Raw genomic sequence first — 14,262 nt, forward strand, 5'->3', positions numbered from 1 at the left:
AAATTCTGCTGGTCAAGTATATGACCACTGTTTTTTAATGGCAGATAAAACAGGATTCAAAATGTTACTTAAAGGGTTAACCTTGTCTGTATTTATAATGTTTCTGCCAGTCTAATTTCAATAGCTTTCTTGAAAATACAGCACCAGGAGTGAGTTTCAGAGGCAACAATTTATGTCTTTACCATAAAATATTGTGGGTCTTTTGGTGAGACAGTGCTCTGCAACACCAGATTTCTCAGGCTGTATCAAACATGTATGTTGATAGTGCTCAGTATATTTGCCCTACATAATCCAAATTGTCTGACCAATATATGATTTCCGATAGCAGCAAGGGGATTTTACAAACACCAGGCTGCCTCTATCCTAGGCCATCTTTAACCTAAGCAAGGTGTGCTCTAATCTTGGCTGGTGGACAAAATAAACTTTTCATATTTTATCTTTTTAAAACTCTTCCTATTTTTCAAAACATACACCCAGCATATGGTCAAATGGCTACCAGTCTACACACATCTTCCTGCAGTTTTGACATGGGCCCAAAATCGAAGAAATGATGGATCTGTTTTGTTTGTGTTGCCGTAGTACTTCAACACAAGCTAAAAGTGGTGCAACTCATGTGTCAATGTCTCAGCAGCTGAGATGGCATACACACTCTTTGCCAGTGTCTGCAGGCCCCAGTGCATTGGTACAAAGGATGGCAACTTGTTGCATGCAGATACATCAGTGCCTACGCGACTACACTGCAATTCACACTTAAGTTCCTGGCAGAGGTTTCATCGAACCACTTTCACACTTTGTCTCTACCATTTCACTTTCCAACAGTGCGCAGGATAGACAAACACCTAAATCTTTCCATCTGAGCTCTGATATCTCTTATTTTATTCCAGTGATCATTTCTCCCTATGTAGGTGGATGTCAACAAAATATTTTTGCAATCTAATGAGAATGTTGGAAATGGAAATTTCATGAAAATATCTCACCACAGTGAAAAATGCCTTTGTTTTAATGACTGCCACCTCAACTTGCATATCACATTCATGACATTGTCTCCCCTATCCGTGATAATACAAAATGAGCTGCCCTTCTTTGAACATTTTCACTGTCCTCCATCAATCCTATCAGGTGAAGATCCCATACTGCACAGCAGTAATTGTAGAAGACAATGGCCAATCATTATGTAGGCAGTCTCTTTAGTAGACCTGTCACATGTTTTCAGTGTTCTGGCAGTAAAATGCAGTGTTTGGTTTGCCTTCCCCACAATGTTATCTATGTGATCATTCCAATTAATTTCTTTCATAATTGTAATTACTAGGTATTTCATTCAACGGGCAGCCTTTAGATTTGTGTGATTTATTGTGTAACAAAAAAATTTATGGCTTGCTTTCAGTACTCATGTGGTTGACCTTATCCTTTTCATTATTTAGGGTCAATTGCCACATTTTTTTACCAAATTGGTGTCTTATCTACATCATTTTGCAATTACTTTTAATCTTCTGATGACTTGACTAGATAGTAAATGACAGCCTCATCTGCTCAGATTGTCTACTAAATAATTTACATAGATTAGAAACAGCAGAGGGCCTATAGTCCTTCCTTGGGAAAACCTGATATCACTTCTGTCTTCCTCAGTGTCCTCCCATCAGTTATTATGAATTGTGATCTTTCTACTGGAAATCATTAATTCAGTCACATGACTGAGATGATATGCCAAAGGCACACAATCTGATCGTAAGCTGCTTGTGAGGAATGGTATCAAAAGCCTTTCAGAAATATAGAAATTTGGAATGAGTCTGAGATACCCTGTTGATAGGACCCATTACTTCATGTGAATAAAGAGCTAGTTACATTGCACAAGAACGATATTTTCTGATCATCTCCTCTGAGGTAATTCAAAATGTTTGAACACATTGTATGAAATAAGTCATGGGGTTCTTGCTCCTACTTCTTGCATCATGTATCACTTCCAATATAAACAATTACAACACAGTAATAAGTTCTGCCAGAGTCCAGGCAATGTACCTCCATTAACTCTGAATATGACTCACTATCATCAATAGCTGGTGGTTGTACATCATCATTTTGTAGCCCAACAACTCAATATAATAAGTTTAGACCAAATTTAATACTAGTAGTCAGACACGTTAGTGAATAATTTAATGAAAGATAAGCTGAATTTGGATGTGTTGTTTGAGACCCTGAAGGATAATAATATTGCTCAAAACAGATTGATTTCAACTTTGATATAAATCCCTTTTATTTTTCAGAAGTGCTGAATGTATGCTAATGGTAGTCGCATACCAGTAGCTCATGTAATAACTTCAATACCTATCAGCAATGCAAAATTTTAGACTTTGTACAGACATAGCAAATAAGAAGGTGCATCAGTGCAATAAACTATCAAGAACCTTATCTACTTCTCGACGAATTAAAGTCACTCATGTGAGATCTCATCAGTTACTAAAGAGACATTAAAATTAGGGTCTCAATGTTTACAAATTATCACACATGCCCAAGATTATTCAAAGTATTGCTACACAAAATTAACATTTACAGCATACATAGCACCCATAACTTTACTGACTCCAGATGAGACCAAGATGAAATTCCTCACAAAAATCTTCCGATACAAGAAGGCAGACCAAAAGATCTTGACCTCTGCCCACCACATTTATTTAAAGGTTCAGTCAGATGACCACTCCTCAATTCATAGCAGATACTTGCATCCTGGTCTTCATTCATGATCTTCACATTAATTCATGTAAATATTAGTGATAAAACAAACAGAAAAAATGTGCAGTTAGTCTGTGACTTCATAATAAAATTACTTACGCATTATTTGAACAATTTTAAACAAATCCCAAAGATATAAATCACCACATCTGGCACTTGAATGAAAACAATGACTTGATCTACTTCGTAAATTAAAACTATAATTGAATATACATTGAAAGAAGGAAACCCATACTAATAAGATCATATATGTCTCTGTTGAGGAGTCCCAGTTATGGCATTATTTACCTAAATAAACTCAGTTGTTTATAACATCTTTGTGCATTTGTTTACTTAGAAAAATAATTTGTTCATGATATTGATGGCATTGTCCTCTTTTATGTATGACTTTTGTGATGGGTTCACTTGTTACAATTTACTATAAACAATAATGTTAATAACTTTTTTAACTATTACAACTTCATGCATGGATTTATGAGTAATGGGCTCACATTATTGCCGTGGTTCTGCAACTGTCATTGGCTTCTCTATAGCATGCTTGTAAGACGTTTTATGTATTTTCACTTAAACTATATTAATGATGATCTTCCAAGTGACAGGCCCCTCCACCTTACTTCATCCTACAACCATTCTACCAGAACACACCTCTTTCCACCTAGGAAAACTCCGATGGGCCTTGTGACTTGCTAGCTGCATTTGCCTGCACTCAGCTCACTTGTCACAGCTCGTCTGTCAACTGGCTGCCCAACAGACATTCACACCAGCTCAGAGCCAACTTGTCAGAGTCTGTCTGCCCTGTGGCAATCGAACCAGTTGCCTGTAACATTAATACCCCAATTTCATGTATTACTTATCTGCTTGCTGCTATATCAATTATTTTCTCAATAACAACCCTCTTTAATTCAGTCCCTTCCAAGAGATCTCCCTCAATTTCTTTTCTGCTCTCTTTATCCTGTACATAAACATTTTTATACATATACCCATACTGAATATAATGCATCTTCCTTAAACAAATCATTAACCTCTTCCCGTATATCCTGTTCACCCCTTAATTATTTAATTGTCCTTGCCACTTTAAATTTTAAATTTTCTCCTTGCCCAGGAACTAATAGCTTATGGTTCCTAGCATAAGATAACTAGTCATTAATATCATACTCAGCATCCTCTTTGTCTGCCCAATCACTGTTAATATTCTTATCCAGACACATCTGACTACCTTCCATAAAAATATGTGCCTCAACTTCTCCCACAGGCCAGAACTCAAAAACATTTTCATTACTGCAGTTAACCTCAATGTCAACCACTAATTCACGATTACCCCACACAACATTATAAGGTGCACCCACTGGTACAGGCACAGCATATACATGTACATCATTACCTACTGCTTCATCGCCAAATACTGCTACCGGCATATTATCAATATTATCAATAACAGAACATTCTCCATTGTGAGCAGGCTCACATACATTAATATTTGAAGAACTCCTATCGTTATTCATCTCTGTATCTACACCCGTAACCTGATTATCAATAATTTCAATATTATTTGCTTTGCCCCTCATTTATATATCAACACCTATTTCTATTTCTTGTCTAACCACTATCTTTGTTTCAAATACCTCAGTGACCTTCATTGAAGTGAACCCATAGTATTTTCTTCATTATCTTCCAGTTCAACAATTTCATCTCATCTCTAGCAAACAATTCTCCAATGTAATAAATACAATCACAATTGCTATATTTATTTAAAGAGCATGTATTATTAAAATTGTTCCTACTGTTTGAGATACTATACTTTTTAAAACCTTTCCACAGGTTTTTATGAGGTATAACTGCATCCATGTTGCATATTGCCACTGTTTCTCACTATAACTCTCCTGCCTGTTGTAACCCTGTGTGGCCCTATTTTTTGCATATTTATTTGCTCCCCTGTAGACCTTGAGTGAGGCTCTAATTAGTTTTCCCAACTGTCTCCCACGAGTGCTTGCACCCCATGCCCTCTCTTGCGTTGGCCCTTGCCTTACTTGCTCTCTGCTCTATTCAGATATCTTATTTCTTTAGTTATAATTGCCTTTCTCACCCTGCTGTGTCTTACTTCAATTCCTTTGTGATTTTTATGGGCACTCCTATCATTTCCCCCCTCCCCCCCCCCCCCCCCATTCCTCTGATTTCCATTGAAATTATATTGTAATTATGTCTTTCACGATTTCCATTGCTATACCTCTGCTCAAGAATCTTTGGTCTGTAATGCAGAGCCATATCCACATTTTCTGTGGAATTCAGAAATTCCTCTACAGAATCAGTAGGGCTATGGATGATGTCCCTCTCCCGTGATTCTGGAAGTCTCCTCTTTTAATACAGAGATTTATGTAAGAACTAATGGCATATACAAATGTATTAATTTATTTAATTCTCTTGCATAAAACTCCCTCATGCTCTCTTTACCACTCTTATATCCTGACATATTAACAGATTCATTTTGTAATCTTATTTGCTTAGCTTGGCAACGGCCTTGCTGCACTGGTTCTCGTGAGATCACCGAAGATAAGTGCTGTCGGGTGTGGTCGGCACTTGAATGGCTGACCATCCTGGCCGCCATGAGCTACTGCCATTTTTGGGGGTGCACTCGTGATGCCAATTGAGAAGCTACTCGACCGAATAGTAGCAGCTTCGGTCAAGAATACCATCTTACTACCGGGAGAGCAGCGTGCTGACCCTCCGCCTCTCCTATCCGTAGCCTCCACCGAGGATGACACGGCAGTCGGATGGTCCCGGTAGGCCACTCGTAGCCTGAAGAAGGAGTGCTTTCATATTTGTTTAGCTTGCCTACAGTATTTATTTAAGAACATCATTTCAAAAGTACTAAAGGCAATAGATGACTTTGCATGCTGGTTTCCCATGTCTGAGCTCCCCTTCAAATTGCCTCTTTACAAATTTAATGTTAGCCATGTTACTCATCCCAGAAAAAAATTATTTTCATGTGAAGCCAAGAAGTCCACTGAATGCTACCTACCCTCATTGATTTAAATGCTACTTTTGTTTGTAATTAATAATTTATACACTTCTGTTCTTGTACCTCAAGATGGTTTCCACCATGCCTAAATCCCTTTTCGACCTCATAAATTCTGTTATTAACTCCCATGGCTATTTCAACATTGTTTCCAAATTTATTTGTAAGCACTGTAAATTTAATATTTAGCTGATCAAACTTTCCGCTTGCTGCATTTACCATCAATTCCATTTCCCCTAATTATGAATCTATGTTCCCAACTATTTCACTTTTTACACTTCCTATTGTACTCTCTATGTCTCTAACAATCTGAGATCTTATACTCCCATTTGTGAATATATCTTTTTTAATTTCTTACTGAATGTTAAAAAATGCATTCAGATCCCTTCCTGGTACTCACCCTATTTCTTTCCTTGTCTTTAGCATGCTAATGTTACTATCACTCCCTGCACCACGTTACCCACAATCACTTTTTATATTATTAAATTCATTGGCCATGGCTGATGATCAAACTACAAATTTACGATGCGGCTGCTGACTGCAGGCCGACTTATGCCACCTCTGTTGCTCTGCATTTGGTCTCATGCCAATACAATACCACCTGCAATGTGGACTTTCTATCTACCTCATATGATGCTGTGTGAAACCATGATTTCAGCTGTTTCATAGCAATGTGATGCCAGCTGTGTGTGATGCCGTGTTAAGATGCCACCTCTGCAGCTCACAAGGGGAAGGCCATAAACACGGCCAACCGATTCGGCTCAGATTTGGCAGGTCGCTTGTGTACAACTTAAAATGAAGGACTCTAAGATATTTTGGGTCAACACCCCCGCAATAATGAGAAAATCACCCCTAAAGTTTATAACGAGCAATCGACTCAAAATTGGAGGAATCGATAGATAATTTAAATAGAGGATTTTTCATCATCAGGTCCGCAAACGCAAAGTTTTCCAGAAATCGAAGAAAGAAACTTTTACAACTGCCACTTCTGTACCCACATGGTAGACGATTTTCGCCGACAGTGCCAATAGCGATGCTATAGCACATTATAAGAAATACTGCAAAATATTAAAGACTGTAATACGGATGTCAAAGCAAATATATTACAAGGAAAAGATAGTCATATCAGATAACAAAATAAAGACAATATGGGATATAGTGAAGGAGGAGACCGGTAGAATCAGACATGAAGAGGAACAAATAGCATTAAGAGTAAATGATACATTGGTGACAGATGTGTATAGTGTTGCAGAACTTTTTAACAAGCATTTTATAACTGTTACTGAAAAGATGGGGTTGTCAGGTTCGGTAGATGCTGCTATGGATTACCTTAGACCAGACATTTCAAGTAACTTCCTTAATATGAATTTGACCCTCACTACCCCAACAGAAATAATGTCCATCATAAAATCTTTAAAACCAAAAACATCTAGTGGGTATGATGAAATATCAACAAAGTTAATTAAAGAATGTGATTCTGAGCTAAGTAACATTAAGCTATCTGTGTAACCAGTCGTTTATTAGTGGAATATTTCCTGAATGGCTGAAATATGCTGAAGTTAAGCCACTGTTTAAGAAGGGAGATAAAGAAATAGCATCAAATTTCCGTCCAATTTCACTGTTGCCAGCATTCTCAAAAATTTTCGAAAAAGTAATGTACAGTCGTCTTTATAACCATCTTATCTCAAATAACATACTGTCAAAGTCACAGTTTGGATTTCTAAAAGGTTCTGATATTGAGAAGGCTATCTACACGTACAGTGAAAATGTGCTTAATTCATTAGACAAAAAATTGCAGGCAACTGGTATATTTTGTGATCTGTCAAAGGCATTTGACTGTGTAAATCACAATATCCTTTTAAGTAAACTAGAATATTATAGTATAACAGGAAATGCTGCAAAATGGTTCAAATCTTATATCTCTGGCAGGAAACAAAGGGTGTTATTAGGAAAGAGACATGTATCAAGCTATCAGGCCTCATCCAACTGGGAACTAATTACATGTGGGGTCCCACAAGGTTCCATTTTGGGGCCCTTACTTTTTCTTGTGTATATCAATGACCTTTCATCAGTAACATTACCAGATGCCAAGTTTGTTTTGTTTGCCGATGATACAGACATTGCAATAAATAGCAAGTCAAATGTAGTCTTAGAAAGATCAGCCAATAAAATATTTGTGGACATTAATCACTGGTTCCTAGCCAATTCTTTGTCACTAAACTTTGAAAAAACACACTACATGCAGTTCAGAACTTGTAAGGGGTGTCCCAAGAGTATATGTCTAACATACGATGACAAGAAGATAGAAGAAGTGGACAGTGTTAAATTCTTGGGATTACAGCTTGATAATAAATTCAACTGGGAGGAGCACACCACAGAACTGCTGAAGCGTCTTAACAAATCTCTGTTTGCAGTGCGAATTTTGTCAGACATAGGGGATATAAAAATGAAAAAGCTGGCATACTATGCTTACTTTCATTCCATAATGTCCTATGGGATTATTTTTTGGGGTAATTCATCAAGCCAAGCTAAAGTTTTCCGGGCACAAAAACGTGCAGTGAGAGTTATATGTGGTGTGAACTCAAGAACATCCTGCAGAAGCCTGTTTAGGGAACTAGGGATACTAACTACTGCTTCCCAATATATTTATTCCTTAATGAAATTTGTCATTAAAAATATATCACTTTTTCAAACCAACAGCTCAATTCATGGAATCAATACTAGAAATAAGAATAATCTTCACAAGGATTTAAAGTCACTTAGTCTTGTACAAAAAGGTGTGCATTATTCAGGAACACACATTTTCAATAACTTGCCAGCAGCCATAAAAAGCTTAACAACCAATGAAATTCAGTTTAAGAGAAGCCTAAAGGATTTATTGGTGGCCAACTCCTTCTACTCCATTGATGAATTTCTCAGTAAAACCAACTGATTTGTATATAAGTACAACATAACTTCTGCACAATTTCAGTGCAGTAATGTGTTCATTGAAAATTTGTGTGTGTGTGTGTGTGTTAGTATAATCTAACTTCTGCACCATTTCAGTGCAGTAATGTGTTCATTGTAAATAAGTATTACAGTAGTTGTATTACCTTATAAATAAATAAAAAACTTTTTTATTTTAAATTCAGTGCATTAGTATTTGTAAAATGACTCTTAGTGTTCATTAAAAAATGACGATCATTCCACTTGGGACCTGTGGAATGGTACATTAGCTTATTTGTTTTAGTTGTAAATATTTGTCATGTATTGTTGTTTTTCTGACATGTTCCACATCCTGGAGGACCTCCTCACTACGGATCAATTGGAATGAAAGTAAATCTAATCTAATCTAATCTAAACCTAGGTAACTGGCTGGCAATCGGAAAACACGTGATCGAATGTCGAAGAAACATAGCGGAAGTTGTGATTCTTGAGTTTCACCCGGTGTATTTGATAATCAAAATATCCACGGGTGTACTGCCGGTCTACAGTGTCCAACGGGCACAATATTTCGGCGATCATACATGTCGCCATCATCAGGTGAACTGACGGACTGAGCTCCTGTGAACGTCCCTTCACAGGAGCTCAGTCAGTCAATTCACCTGATGATGGCGACATGTATGATCGCCGAAATATTGTGCCCGTTGGACACTGTCGACCGGCAGTGCACCCGTGGATATTTTGATTATAGCGGAAGTTATTCTTTTCGTTTGTCTTTTTCCATATCTCAATTGATAGGGATAGGAGGGGTTTATAAGAGGTAAGTAAATCAATAAGGAATGATAATAATAAGATAGGCAAACGCTGTGAGTTAGTAAAGTATTAAACTTTTAAGCCTTGTCACATGAAAACAACTCCGAGTAAGAGTGCTGCAAATTAATCATGAGGGATCATAGATAGCCAACCGCGCGACGCTTGTTTACAGCGAGGCACAGGACAGAATGCACGTGACGAGAGTTAAATTGTCCCTATTGCCTCTTCGTCATATCATAGTTGTGAACCTGGAAGAGTGAAGGTGTCCAGCACGAATCCTATGGAAGTCGATGGGAAGGAGTTGTTTTCCGTCATGAGGCTACCGGGAACCTCGCGGATACATTTAGTGGTTTTTCCATCGTTCATGCGCCGAATGAAATACATTTTGTGAATGAATACAGTGTTCTTCTATAAGTAACATATGGCGAGTACTGTATGTAATTTGTAGTAATTAGGTCGTCTGTTTATGCCGTAGTAACTATTTATTGTTTCTTGTGTCATATCTTTCAGGTGCATAATCTGAATAATGGAGGATGTACACCCTTGAATTAGCGCTGTAATATATAGTTGGGAGCCTGCCAAAGACTATGGCAAGCGGGAAGTTACCGACGCTGTGTTTTGGTTTGTAAAAGAGTTGTAATAGAGATGCATTATGAATGCACTACCGGAAGCAGGCAGTTCCGTTTCTCGGCGTTCGAGATTGATAGAAGCGCCTATCGTCGAGGGATTTTTGGAGCTGACGAACGAAGTAACAACGAGAATACCTTAGGAGTGGGCTGCAGATGCAGCACTTCAATATACGGCCAACAAGGATTTTACGTTTGCTGCGTCATTATCTTGGGCAAGAAATTTCAAATCAGAGTATAAAATTCGTCAACGGCACGTCACTAAATACGTCTCTCATAAGGAGGTACAAAATATAGAAGATATACAGAAAGTGGTGGCTCTTTTCACCACGCAAACGGCGTCACTTATGACCGGCTTATATTAGACGCACATCATCGCATAAGGGAGAAAAACGAACCCTTGTCGCAGTTGGTAGTAAAAACAAACTAACACATTCGTACACGGCGCAATATACCATCACAGCCTCTGGAAAAGTGTTGCCTAAGGTTTTCCTGTGTTTACAAGAAACGAATGTTACATTTGGTCCTCAGGATATAGAAGAGGTCAATCGTTTAACCGACTCGTTGATAAATGTTTCCATTACCTGCCCCAAATCCGGGAAACAGACGAATGAGATTTACAGAACATTTCTTGAGAATGTTTTAATCCATACGTTTGTGATAACACGTTTTGCCTAATATTGGATTCCTGGAGTGGACAAATTAATACTACAATATATGATACAATGTTTTTGGATGGCGATGTTTCAAATGGATCTGACTACTATGGGACTCAACTTCTGAGGGCATCAGTCCTCTACAACTTAGAACTACTTAAACTTAAATCACCTAAGGACATCACACACATCCATGCCCGAGGCAGGATTCGAACCTGCGACCATAGCGCTCTCGCGGGTCCAGACCGCACGGCCACTGCGGAATGCATGGCTGGTGAGGATCAGCCGACGTGCACCAAAAGTAATACCACCTAACTGCACACCTGTGTGCCAGCCGCGTGATGTTTATTTCTATCGCTAGGTTAAAAACTTTATTTCCAGGTTTCAGAATGGCAGTTTGCTTCTGGAAACCCAGGGGGAATTGCCACAACCGCACGGTTGCAATAACTATTCACAGCATAATTCATAACCAACTTTCAGCACCGATGTTTCAGGCAATGATATCGTATGCGTGGTACGCATCAAAATTAATTCCCGAATAATACATTTTTTTAAATGTAAACCAAATTTGTTTTTCACCGGCTCTTCAGAAGGAACAGTGTAGCTGTCGAAAGATTGCATTCATTAGATGTTCTTGGTGCTGTGAGTAGATTTGTTTCGAATGTTTATACCATCCATCTAGTTGTTCAAAGAAAAGTGAGGACACGTCAGTGACTGGAAGAGCCATTGTAAAGTGACCTGGAGCAACATTTTAGTTGTTTACTAGCCCAAGAGGTTTGAGAAATTTATTTGCCTACCTTCCTATTATCATTCCTGATTGGTTCAAATGACTCTGAGCACTATGCCACTTAACTTATGAGGTCATCAGTCCCCTAGAACTTAGAATTAATTAAACCTAACTAACCTAAGGACATCACACACATCCATGCCCGAGGCAGGATTCGAACCAGCGACCGTAGCGGTCGCTCGGCTCCAGACTGCAGCGCCTAGAACCGCACGGCCACTCCGGCCGGCATTCCTGATTGATTTACTTACCTTATTAACCCCTCCTATCCCTATCAGTTGAAATAGCGAAAAATACAAACGAAAAGAATAACATCCGCTAGGTTTCTTCGAGATTCGAACCCGGGTTTTCCGATTCCCAACCGGTTACCTTGGCAGTTGCGCTATTTTTTTGGTGCAATAATCTTTCTTGAACAAACAAACAGTACACACACACACACACACACACACACACACATATATATATATATATATATATATATATATATATATATATATATATATATATATGATTGTTAGTTAAACAAAAATATTAGAATAACATTGAATACAACAAAATATGACATATTCTGTCTTCTTTCATATTTTTTTTTTCTTGATGCATGAGAACGTGGATGAGTGTGTTGCATCATGTGACGGGTAGGCATGGCACACCCCAACTTTGAGGGGGGTCAAAGAAGACGCTGCGGAGACAACGAGCAAAAGTTTGTTGGTAAGATGGTTTTCGGGTAAGGGTGCTATGCGTGGTCACAACTTTGTACCAGAAGTCAAGGCCTGTATGCGAACCACTCTGAAACAGGTATTCTAATTCTGTCCTCGAAACCAGATGAGTGTATGGTGCTTAGCAAGAGGGCAGTGAAATGTCTGAGGCAATAACAAGAAATTGGGGTTACCGTCGTTGGCTGGGCACGGAGGTAAAAGCCCACGATTCGTTGGATGAGGAGCCATACGTTTCGTTTCTGGGGGCACATAAGACGTTGTTCGTCGGTGTCTTCGAGCTGACAGTCAGGGCAGAGTGGGGAGGTGGCCAGTCCTATGTGATAAAGTCGACTATTAGTCGGGAATTTGCCATAGACTAAAGCATACCAGAGTGCAGAAGGATCTGGGCGACGTGTACCAGTTTAGGGGCGACATACGAGTTGACATAGGACACACGTTGGAGTTAGTTTAAGTTACAGTGGACTTGACGGACATGGTTCCGAATCGACCGCAAAAGCTGCCGGTAAGCGAGGGCCACTGTGCGGTATGTGAAGCTCGTAAATTCGATTGCCAAATAACGAAGTAGGTACTGACTGGGAGTGGGGTCGGCCGGGAGGCCGCGCCCAGTGTGCATCACAGTCGATTTGTGGAAATTAAGAATGCTACCAGAAAGACGTCCATACTGGTGGATCCATTGAATGGCATCATTGAGTTCCATGGAGGAGCATGTGTGAAAGAGGAGGTCGTCTGCATAAGCCCTGCAGTGAAAGGTGCAGTCACATAAAGTGAGACCCTGCAGTCTAGAGGGTAAGACCAGTGATGAGGGACTCAAGTGCAATGGCATATAGTAAAGTAGACATAGGGCATCCTTGACACACAGAGTGGCATATAGGAATTGGTCCTACAAGCCTCCCATTGACTTGTACCATCGAGACCACGGGAAGTAGTAACTGGTGAATGGCATCAACAAAAAGTAATGGGAACCTTATACGTGTCGCCACCATGAGGAGGAATGGGTGTCGAATGCGATCAAAGGCACTCATGAAAACGATGGATACCAGTGCTGCACGAAGACGACAAACTGCCACCAGAGCGATGAGGTCGCGGCATTCTCCTAGGGCTATTTGTAAGGTGGCCCCACAACCACATGCAGTCTGCTCCGGTGAAAGGACCGTAGGTAAGATGGTGCGTATGCGCAATGCTAAGAGGCGTGCATAAATTTTATAGTCTGCATTCATCAATGAAAGGGGACGATATGCAGAGACATGAGACCCTCCCTTCAGCTTAGGCACAGGTAGAAGAATGCCAGTGACGAATTCAGGTGGAATTGGGAAGGACGGAGTAAAGAGTTCCTGAATCATTTCTCTCCAACGAGGAAGCATTAACGTGGTGAACACCCGGTAAAACTCCACGGGGAGACCATCTGGTCCTGGTGATTTCCTCTTGGTCCCCTTGTTGAGCGCATCTACCACCTCTTCTGCGGTGATTGCAGACATCATGGACGTTGACTCTGCTACGGTGAGGGTCAGATCAGGAGAATGATAGAAATCATCAGGAATTGGCGTTGCCATCGATTCATTATCATAAAATTGGCGATAATGTTCAGCAAAGGCAGACACCACTGCCGCCTGTGTTGTGTAGTGAACACCATGGGAGGTCATGATGTTGGGGACGAAAAGTCTACGTCAACGACGATTGTCGGAAGCGGCAAGATTGTGGATGGTGTCTCGTCGTCGAGGTGGTCCTGTCGTAGGGAATGCACCATGCAGTTGTGCACGTTGGAGAGAGAGGAGCCGAGATTTAGCACGTTGACTGACGTGGCAAAGCCAGGGAGCAAATGACGGCGCAATGGTCCGAAAATGCAAGGCGCCATCGTTCAGCTTGGGCGACTTCGTAGCCAAGGTCGTCAGAGATATAAAACCAGTACAGTCTGCTCGCAGAATGTGCTGTATAATGGGTAAAACCGGGGGTATTGCCATGAATTATCTTCCAAACGTCCAGTAGATGAAAATCTTCGATTAAG

Source organism: Schistocerca nitens, chromosome 3 (assembly GCF_023898315.1).
Source record: "Schistocerca nitens isolate TAMUIC-IGC-003100 chromosome 3, iqSchNite1.1, whole genome shotgun sequence".
Lineage (NCBI taxonomy): Eukaryota > Metazoa > Arthropoda > Insecta > Orthoptera > Acrididae > Schistocerca > Schistocerca nitens.